Below are 11,453 nucleotides of genomic sequence, written 5' to 3'. Positions count from 1 at the left end.
TCCGCCCTCACCCATTTGGCAGTTTAACAACTCTCTAATGACAGCAACACTCAACTGGTCCCTCTTTGGTTTAGTTTGCGAGCATACACACATACTGCACTCATACACAAACGCATGCATAGCAAAATAATCTCTATTCTTAGGTATAAGGTAGGTGTGGGTTTGCTCTGGCACGATGCACTCAGGTTTTGGTGTAGGGCAGGTGGCAGGTGGAGGATAGCAAAGTGCTTGCTGTGCAATTCATCGTCCCTCTCCCTCTGTCACTACCGACCCTCCCTCTCTCTCTCTCTCTCTGTGTAATGCTGCATAGCTCGTTTTTCCCCCCATTTCCCTACTGACATTCTTTATCCATTTCTGTCCATGATTACAAACCACATTTGTGTCTTGTGTTATTTTCCCCTTCTGCATTTTCCCCCCATGCTGCAAAGCCTTCTTCTTTTCCTGTTCACCCTCCTCCTAAATGGGCAGACTGTTGAGCGAGAGGAGAGGAAGTCGAAAACACAAGGGAGAGAGATGGAAAGAGAGAGAGAGAGCATTTATGGCCAAAGAAAGAGCACGCCTTAATAATTTACTCTGCCCTGAAGCCACAAGCCAATCACAGCCCATCGCTCCCATAGAAATGAGAGAGAGAGTGTCACAAGTAGTGAGAGGGAGAGGCTGCTATGTTGGTACTGACGGTCCCCCGATACCGTGATAAATTATTTGAGGTGACACATTGGCCTAAAAGCTTTGAAACATTCTCTATCAAATGTCAAGAAAACTGAGGCATCCATTAAAGTAAAATAGAAATGAACAAGAATTTCATACATTAATTGACACACATCAGAGCCCTGTGGCAAAACCAGTGTGTGAGTCTGGGATTTTTCCCCGCTACATAAAAGAGTCTCTCTGAATAATGTGAAACATTTATATCAAGGATGATGGACAACTTGATTTGGATGTCAGAGACATTGTAAATCTCTTGTTCACGAAGCTATTTTATACAGTGGCAGAGAGAGCTCAGCACACAGCAACTGCAACGACATTAATTAATTAATTTTTTTGGCCAGTTGGAGGCAGCGTAATACAATATAGACATTTATAACCTTATAAAGTTTTTGTCTTATTACACATCTAGCAGACATTGTGCAACATAAGCATCCTTTTGTGTTCTCTGGCAACTGATTAATTTAAGTGCAATATACACTCCTTCCAGCTCTATTTTGGTCTTCACCAGCTCCTGAGGAAAATATCTGGCCGTTTAACTGCCAAATGCTCACCAACTATAGTTGCTGAGATTGTCAGCCGTTTGGTGTTGTTTGGCAGGTAGTGTAGAGCTTTTTGGTTAAAAATAACTGTCCAGTGCAGCTAAAATCAAGCTGTTGAGAAAGGTGAGAGTGAAGCAAAACAGAAAAGGCATATTCACATTACAGCAAAGGTCTTGCACTGCTTGCTCTGCGTTGGTAAAGTATTTACCACTCTAAAACTCCCAACGGTGCTGCTTCTACTAAACTGCACAATCATAGCTACAATGCTATTGTTGCTAGCAGTAGATCGTAACACAGCTGCATCTGCTGGTTCACATTTCACCAAATGAATATCCTTTTTGTTTTGTCTTGAGACGTGGCCAAATTGTAATTGTCCAGTTCTGGAATTTTGGAAAAAAAAAAAAAGGTAGGCTAATTAGTTTTTCATCCATCTTTCAGTTCATGTAGCGGTCAACAGTGACTGGCTGTGCCCATAAAGGTAAGCACAGCTGGGTCAAAATTCAATGCAGCTCCACCCAGCACGCCGCAAACATCTACACAGAGCTGCAGCAACACACAATACAAATTGGCTGCAAAAGCTGGTCTTCCACAATAATGTGGATACACCTTGATATAAATAACTAACCCTCTTATGTTGTAAGAATCCTATGGCAAACATTTGGTTAGTTTTAGTCACAAAAACAACTTTGTTGTTGATGTTGGGATAAGATTATGGTTTGGGTTAACGATAGAGGATTGTCATGCCGGTTACAATAATAAACGTGGTTAAAGATATAGAACAATTGTTGTCATGGTTAAAAGAAACAACATTGATTGTCAGTTTGCAATGGGAAACAAACAGTGATCCTCGTTGTTAATGTCCAATGCTTTGTCGGCCCATCCATCCACCCAAACTGCTTCCCTATATGGACTTTGCCGCTATAAAGTCATCTTACTTTGTCACTGACATTTGCGGAAAATACTGATGCTGTCTCACATGATTGCTAGATGTCACTTAATAATAAAACATAACTATGGCTAGTAAAAAGCTTCTTGTTCAAACGACCTATCGGGTCGTTTTTTATGGGAGGACAGTGTCAGCTATGCACGTCGTTAGAAATAGAGTTACATCCGTGTTATTTTTTTGCCTTGTCTTGTTATTCAGTAGGAGGCTACTGCAGTGTAGCCACTGTGTTTGTTTACAGTCATTCAATGTGATTGAGAGCAGTCAGTGAGCAGAGGATTTGCAGTGAGTGGAGGTGATTTTGCTAGATGTCTGTTACTGAAAAAGGGCAGATTACTGAGCCTTTTTCTTCACTATCAACAATCTCAGCTTGAAACGTAGGAGAAAACACAGGCAGTCAATCACAGTTCATAAAGTCCTGATGTGGTGGATATGTTGCCACCATAACCCTGACATACAGTTTTGAGGTCAGCTATGGCATCGCTTAGGTGTGTTATTCGGTAACATCTAAATTTACTATTATAAATCAAGACTAAAACTTAAGCTGTAAAAACAAAACAATGAGCTGAAAGATGCTACAAAGCTCCATAGAGCTGAAGGGAAATGCAGAGTTGTGTGATCATCATGGGTCCATCACTACCACAAACACCTTTCACATTACACATAATTATTTAATCCACTGTTAATATAATAATAAAATAAACTGTACAACTTTAGGTTGCGTAAAGCTCTTTTTGACACTGTAATTTTGCCATGTTGAACACCTCTCTCTGCTAGACAGATGCTTGCAGTGGTTTATGTGGCTTTTCTATTTATTTACAAGCATTCCCTAGAGGCTTGCACAATCTTTAACCATAATGGATACATGCCTCAGCCCAAACCTTAACCTAACATTTATTTGGTCTGAAATGGAAACAGAAACCTAATTTGTGCTAAAGGTGGTTGCAGTGAAAACAATTGAGGAGACTAGCTTTTCCCCCAATTAGACAAACCATCCCCAATCAACTCCACAATTTTTTCTCCAGTACTCTCTGGTCCACTGTGCTCCCACATGGTGTGAAAGAAATAGATAGTGCCTGTGAAGCATTTTTAGCCTTTAGATGAGACAGAGCTCTATCCAGGAAGCTCTCGGATTGGTCGTTCAGAGGAAGGTCACCTTACCCCCCCACGACCATTGATCCATAAACCTATGAGACAACAGAGTCACAGAGGGGAGGGAATGGGTTGGACAGACACAAAAATCGAATGAGAGAGGTGAAGGAATAGAATTAAAAGGTGATCAATGAATACCATAATCATGGTTAAAGATGTAGTACAATTCTGACTCCGTCTGGAGCTGAATGTCGACTCAATCTCAAACCAGTCCCGACCCATGAGTCACAATCTTAACGTAATTAGTCACCCAGTCGACACCTGATCAATTCTGGATCAATTCTTCACTTAGTGTTGGTGTTTGAAAGTGATGCCTCTGTGTTTTATTTTCGTGGAAAAAAAGAGAGATGAACAAGAAAAGGAGCAGCGAGCAGGAGGTTGCCTTTGCCTGCACACTTTCAGCATCGCTTATGAGTGTATCTTTGATTACCTCTAGTCACTTTCACTGCTGTCACCTGCGTAAACCAGGGAGGCAGAGATTTTTGCTATCATACCCAAAATGCTATCTATCTGAAAATGCAAAAAAATTGTCTCGAACAGGGTTAGGGTTAAATACAAAGAGCGAACGCTTCCTTGTGGGTTTTTCTTCCAGTCACAATCTGTATATGGAGAGAAAAATTTGTATAATCACTAAACCAAAACAACTAAATGTAGGAAATCACTGACTGGAACAGAAACAGACAGTAGAAGAAGAGTGGTAGCAGTCGTAGAAAAGACAGACTGAGAGGAAAGTAGAAACACAAACAATTTCAATGAAAATAAAATAACTCCTGGAATTCACTGGCAATAAAAACAGTTAAATGGAAAATTGTGGTGTCTTTCAAACTGGGTCTGATTCTGCACTTGGCAGACAAAGATTGGAAAACAGTGGGGTCCAGCAAGGCAACATGTGAGCAAGCAGTGTGAGCCTCCTAAAACTTTCCATGAAACTTAAGTTACATACATAATTTCAAACTGAGCCTGACTGAAAGAAACACTGAGAGTGGACCCCTGAATTAGCTATTGTATAGGGATCTACTTAACGGGGCAACCTGCCAGCTGACCAAGCCAGCTGCACATTGATCTGCACACACTAGTTTGTTTACATGTGTGGGTGAAGAATTAGCAAAGAAGACAAGGTTTGTTTAAGTCACTGTCTTCTAAAGAAACATAAGTGCAACTATCCTGTGAACTTCTGAGGACGAGTATGAGTTATACCACTTTGATTTTATTCGATGAGAAGACAAATCAAATGGAGGGAGAAAGACAAAGAATCAGAATCGGCTTAACTGGCCAAGTATGTGCACGCAAACAAAAAAAAAAAAAAAAAATCAGACTCTTGGCTGATGTGTATGTAACTACATGCATGTAGGAAGCTTAAATACATAAAATAAACAACTACATAAAATACATTCATGTCAAATGTATGAGTAATTTGTAAACAAGAATGCAGTGGTGCAGAGTGCAAAGAGTGCTGAAGTAAATACTGAATGAGTGATGTAATGATGATATGCACATGTTAAGGGATGGTGTGTATTTATTTAACTGTAAACTATATCATTTATAATTTGTAGGTACAGTAGATGTTTTAGTGTTACAGGGTTGCAGAGGTTGTTTTTTCCACACTATAGTCTATGACTGATTTCACTGTTCAAAATGAAGCTGTCCTGTAAGACAGCTAACCTGAAGAAAAGTCAAATTAAAGTGTATTTGAGAAGCTTTTGAAGGCTTGCACTGTTTGCCCCGATATACTTGAGGCTTGAGTTTGCAATTGCCGAATCTCTGCAGCAGCGGTGGCAAGTACAAAGTTATAGCAACAGTCTCATAGTCAGAATAGTGTGTTTGAGGGTGGTTTCTTAAATGTACTTTGAATAAATTCCCCTGTGTAGGTCACTTTCATTTAAAAGCTTTTAAACTGTGGATGGTGGGCCATCTGCATTCAAACAGCCAAAAGTAAGTTCCTGGTTAATAGCAGGATAAAAGGAACGTGGCAGGATGAAACAGATTCAGAATAAGAATGAGTGGATGGCGGTTGTGTTAATGATGAGGAGCAGGGGGAGGAACAGGCAGGAGGCCTTGTTGCACAGAGTGACTAAGCATTAATCAGCAGTAGGTGGGATAATTACCGGAGGGGGGGCATTTAGAGGACGCTGACACTGCAACTTATCAACTCGTAACTGGCCCTCAGTACTTCATATTTTAGCACAAGGGAGCTTTTAGCATGCATGGAGTTTATTGAAAGGGTGAGAGAATGAATGAAATCAAAGAATGACAGAGGAGAGCATTTAGGATATGTGTGTGTGTGTGTGTGTGTGTGTGTGTGTGTGTGTGTGTGTGTGTGTGTGTGTGTGTGTGTGTGTGTGTGTGTGTGTGTGTGTGTGCGTCTGGAGATCGGTGATAAAATGGTAATCAAAATGTAATGGCTTGAATGTTCTCACTGATGTATGATTATCATTATCCATGCCAAAAACTATTATAATTAACAGTGTAGAATTAACCCGCCTCCACTGAATGACAGGATATTTCTTTAAACTAAAGCAACGCTAAACTTCACAGAATAATCTTCACAGCAAGTGTCACTGAAATGTCAAATCTACCAGCCCAAACATCTGCTTGCTCCATTTCTGGAAAACTTGTGAATAACACTATCCTAAAATAAAATTCCTAAAATAAAATTTGCCCTCATGCATGACAAACTGTGTTCATGTGTGTGTTTTTTTTCTCATTGTACAAGCTGTGCTACAAAATGTGACAAGAATAGTCAGCTCTTGAAATACAACACAATTTAGAAGCCAGGCAGAGAAAGAGTCAGTGAAATGTTGTGTTCATCTTTTAGTTAGCTCTTACAGTACATGCTTGTAGAGCTCTATAAATAGCAGGGTCATCGTGGCACAAATAATGCACACAGACACACACACACACAAAAACATAACTTCCTCAATAAAACCAGAGGCAAGGCACACAGAGTAGATTATCCTTACCCACTAACAATGACTCATTTCAGGCCGTAGAGGAATTTGAGCGCAAACCTCCACGTGATGCTACAGAAGTGTTTTCAAGCTCAGTACAAATATAATGAAGTCACAAGGCAGTAAAGTCAATTAAAGTATTGTAGCACATCGTAAAAGGGTTTTTATTCTACCTAGTAAATTAAACAAACTTAAGACTCATTAAACATCATTTCACTCAATTAGTGCAAACCTAAACTTTAACAGACTGTGACGATACAGTCTCAACTCAGAAGGCCATTTAATTTCTTTCAGCTGCATCTCAAGGTCTGAATCTGCTAATGGTACTGTCTCAGGTGTTACCACATTAGCCTGGTTTCAGACTTCTTTCAGATTTCTTCAGTGTTCAGCAAGTTCTGGTGTTGTGCCAGCTGCCAGCTGTTTTCATCAGAGGAAGAAACAGTTTACCGGTGCGTGCTCAGTGGGTGTGATTAAGAACTAGGATGTCATCTTCCCTTGTAGTTAGCTTAGTCATTTTTGGCTGATTTTATGTCATCATTAGAGAGACGACATCAGAGGGATGACAGGGAACGACACACAACAAAGATCCCCAGCCAGATATCATGGCCGTGCTGTCACCTCCAATACGTCCACCAGGCTACATTCATGAGAACTGACAGAAAAATGGTGTAGAAGTTGAGTTGAGTTGAGTTCAAATGCAGCTGTACAAGTCTCTGTAAGTCCACCGCATACTGAAATAACAACTCTTAAACCCACATATTACTGAGACTGTTTTGAAAACCATTAACCGCTACCAGCAACTGCCACCCCAGCTTCCGCGTTAACTGAAAATGATGTTATCATGATGGACAAGTCACTTGCTTCTGATTGGTTAAAACAAAACAAAACATAATAACCTCAAAATGGCAACTCAGTTTAAGTATCAGGCTGTAATCATGTGATAACAAGTGATCCAAAATGGGGAGGGGGAGATTATAATCCCTGTCCATTGTAACTTTATTCTTGTAATTGTATTCTCTGTCTTTATGCATTTCTACTCTGATATGAAGTGGAATATTACAGACTATGATTCTAGATGAGCAAAAAAGACTTTTGTATTGACTGTTACAAGGAGAGATCGACTGTCTGGTCTTAACAACTGATGTGGGTATATATTGTGCCTATCTATCATGCATTTTATTGAGCCGTCATGTTAATGTGTTTTTATTGTGTTTTTATTGTTTGTATGAAACATTTTTATTGTGCATTTTTATTGCAACCCTGCCTTCAAGCTTGTTTTCCCTTTCAGGACAATAAAAGTTGATGGTGTGTGATGGTGCAACTAATAAAGCACTTAAAGTATTAAGTGTTAATACTAAGTCATATGTACATAGGATTTTTTTTTGTTGTGGATTTTAATTTCAATAAAAATGTAAAACTATGATAATTCTGATTTATAAAAACAACATTTTTACCCAGCAACCACTGCACAGAAGCAAAGCCACTCATTTGTTCGGTACAGGCACGCTTGAAAAAAGGCAATCGGGGCACATTGATTTTTCCTCATGTTAAAAAGCTTTTATTGACATGGCATTTTCTCACCAGAAAAGGTTACGGCAGAAAAGAGAGAGAGTCAGGGAGAAGGTGAAAACATAAAGGGATACAAAAGAAAGGCAGCATCCGTGAAGGCTCGGAGCTTCCTGTAAATTCACCCCACTTTAGCCCACTTTAGTGTATGCATGTGCTATCCTTTGAAAGTGCAAAGTACTGCCTCTCTCACACACACACACACACACACACACACACACACACACACACACAACACACACACACACACACACACACACACACACACACACACACACACACACACACACACACACACACACACACAAAAGATGTGGCTGATTATGAAAACCTTGAGATTCTGAGAGAGAAAGAAAGAGAGGCTGAAAAACACTGAGGAAGGGACGAGAAAGTGTCGAGGTCATACTGCATTCAGAGCACAAACAGATATTGTAAAACACTGTGGCAGATCAGAGGCATGAGCACGATAAGTCTGGAAACCTTCATCACCTTTAAAGGTTCGCTCATAATGATAATCTCTTTGTGAAACATCGTAATTTCTCCATAAAGAATCATAAAAACTTCACAGTGGCTTTGTCTCTGTAGAGCTACGTGACGCCTTACTGCTGACACAGCGCTAAATCACCATGCTCGCTTTCCTCCCTCCTCCCTCCTCCTCCTCTGTTTTTAATGGAAAAACATGCTCACTACTCATACCTCACCTCCCAGTATTGCTCTACTATTTTTCTCTCTACTGCTCATTATTTCAAAATAACCTAGTCAATGCACAGTTAATGAGCCTACCATAAGCTCCATTTAAACATGCAGACTTTTAACACAAAATTCTAGGAAAGGAGAAAATACCTACAAAATAAAAATAAAAAAACCTGCAAGCGCTGCTTTTTCTTTGGCCATTTGACAACACGTTAGCAAACAGTTGCACATTTACACATGCAACAGATAGGGAGCAACATTATTATTCAAGATTCACCTTCCTTTAGCTCTTTTTTTGGTCTCTATCAATTCTGGGGCCAAACACAACACTATGAGAGTGTTGAGAGTGAATCAAAAGAGTAAAGCTGTCAGTCAGACAGCTAACCGATGAGCTGAAACTCCTTATAAAGCTCTGTAAAACAGAGGGGGGGCCGCAGATTTGGGTGATACATTCATTACAAGTCACATTGTTTTCACGCTGTATTTTGATTAATTGTTATAGAGAATTATAGAGCCATGAGTACATTTTTTTTTATTTTATTTTGTATCTGTCGTTTATATCCGTATTTGCCTGTAACATCCATTAAGACATGTTACGCGATATAAGGTTACAGTCTGTAGTGACTTCCACCTGCAAAATGTACAAGAGGTTCTGAAAGAGCTCAGAAAAGTAAAAACCGCAGGGGTGTATGACATCCAAACATTAGGGAAGACTACAACTGACCAAAAGAGCGACATTGCCATCGCTACAGCTACAGGTGCTTGCATGTCTACAAAGTTGGCAGAGGGAAGGCAAGCTGCGTTCTCCTGAGATGCAAGATGCTAGATGAGAGGCAAAGTGGAAAATTTGTCACAGGTAATATATGAAGATGTAGGCAGAGGGGGAAACAGAATGGTCCTGTTTCCTGTCTCATTAGCATGATGACTGCGAGCTGAGCAAGTTTAGATTAAATTAGGTAACTTTACTTTTTCCTCGAGGAGAAACGCACAGTGACAAATACCAACAGAAAGACAAGCAAGACAGGTCACAACATATCAGAGGCCTCCTGCCAAAACAATCTCAGTAAAAGCATCACACAAACATATCTACAAACATATTCACAGATCCATGTTAATAAAGCTACAGAGCCCACTAAGCCACTAAATATAAACTAAGAAAACACACATCACTCAGGTAATAAAAAGTTGAGCATAAGTGATCCATGTCAAAACTGTAGGAATAGAAGAGGCCATCAATATGAAACAAAAAAATTATGTAAAAAAATACAAGAAATACAAGAAATATTTGAGAAAACAAGCAATTATCACTTGTCATCAACATGTCCTGTTTCCAAAAGATAAACTGTTCTGGCATCTGAAACCAGCCACGAAACACTTTTTAGACGACTAAAATCACCTAAAGGAGATGATCTTCAAATTGAAGTATCGTTTCAACTCTCCAGCTGATCTTTGCTCATTTTTCTCCTTTTCTAATGAAAAAAAAAACAAAAATGGGTAACAGAATGAGAGGGAATTTCAAATCACTCTACCTATTTATGCCTTAGTCTATCCGAGAACATCACTGTGTCCATTTAAAGCAGATCCAAGGATTAAGTTCAGACATCACAGTGACGACATGATGGGAAGATCAAATACACGACATCTAATGCCTGAAATACAACCATAACCTGTGCTTAGCCTGCTGAGCGTAGCCTGTTCTTAAATATTCTCTCTTGTACCTAAATCCCTAATCTCTTCATGCTGTTACATCCAGTCTCTAAACTCTCTGCATCAGATTCTGCAGTAATGCAGAGCTCCAGAAATAGCCCAGATACAGTATCTCTCAAGTGATTTCTGTCCGAGGCGACACTGCACACAGTTAGAGGGTAGTGGCAGGATGTACTGTTGATGTTCAGGAAATTACTGAATGTTGAAGAGAAGTTTAGTGCTGATAAGGACTGCTGTCTTCTCGCCGTTTTGCTCACACACACACATAGAAAAACACACAGCATTCAGCATTTGCACAGCCGTGTTGTGTTCATCATCAGAGCCTCTAACTGCAGTGACAGATGAGCACAGTTGGCTATATGTCACAGATACTTCAGACACATTACTAGTTAACAAATCACCTGTTTGATCCAGTCAAATGATTCAGTTGATGTGAAGGTGTGCCAAAACTGTAAGTATATTTGCTTTAAATAAGACGAAACATCGATAATGTAAACAGTAATGGTCATGGAGCCATTGAAATCAAAGGATGTATCGTGGGAGCTTGAATGTGCTCAGTGAATTTCATGGCAAGCCATTACAGATTTTGAAATCTTGTGGAGAATGAAACATTTAGGTGGATAGCAGCACTAAAAAAAAAAATCCACCTACCAGCACCTCTAAAGCTCACTGATTAATATATTAGCTATACATCTCCTTGTTTAATCATTACAACAGTTACAGTGTGAACACGACCATTTGTGATTTTACTTGCACAGATTAACAAAATGAGATAGAATTAGTCTAAAGTAGTGAGCTTTAGAGGAGCCTTCAGACAGAGCCAGGATAGCTCTCTCCCTCTATTTCCAGTCTTTATGCTATGCTAGGCTAACTGACCTTCAAAGCAAACAATTCCTTTAAGGAAAATCTGTGTAGGAACACAGTGTTAGCGAAGGGGAATTTTGATGAATGACCTGGGTGTCATTATCCCCACAAACTCTGATGGCAATCTGGCCACTATTTGTCAAGATATCTTGCCCCGAAAGGTCAGACACACTGACCCTGACAAGCCGGCTGACATCACCATACTTAACCCCTGCTGCTGCTACTGCTACAGGGAAAAAACCCACTAAAACAGAGAGTATAACATCCAGAATCACAAGTGTTTGAGACCGGGCATTTTCAGCCCGGTCTCAAATTTACATCTTCCAAGTCCAT

At 39.8% G+C, this 11,453-nt stretch overlaps 1 protein-coding gene across 5 annotated transcripts in view; it reads right to left on the bottom strand.

Moving 5' to 3' along the window:
• Positions 1-11,453, bottom strand: part of klhl5 (kelch-like family member 5) — a 56,790-nt gene that overhangs the window by 35,448 nt on the left and 9,889 nt on the right. The gene's annotated exons all lie outside the window — the stretch shown is intronic.

Source organism: Seriola aureovittata, chromosome 3, assembly GCF_021018895.1.
Source record: "Seriola aureovittata isolate HTS-2021-v1 ecotype China chromosome 3, ASM2101889v1, whole genome shotgun sequence".
Classification (NCBI taxonomy): domain Eukaryota; kingdom Metazoa; phylum Chordata; class Actinopteri; order Carangiformes; family Carangidae; genus Seriola; species Seriola aureovittata.
The sequence above is the reverse complement of the archived record's forward strand: the minus strand, read 5'-3'. Positions and strand labels throughout refer to the sequence as shown.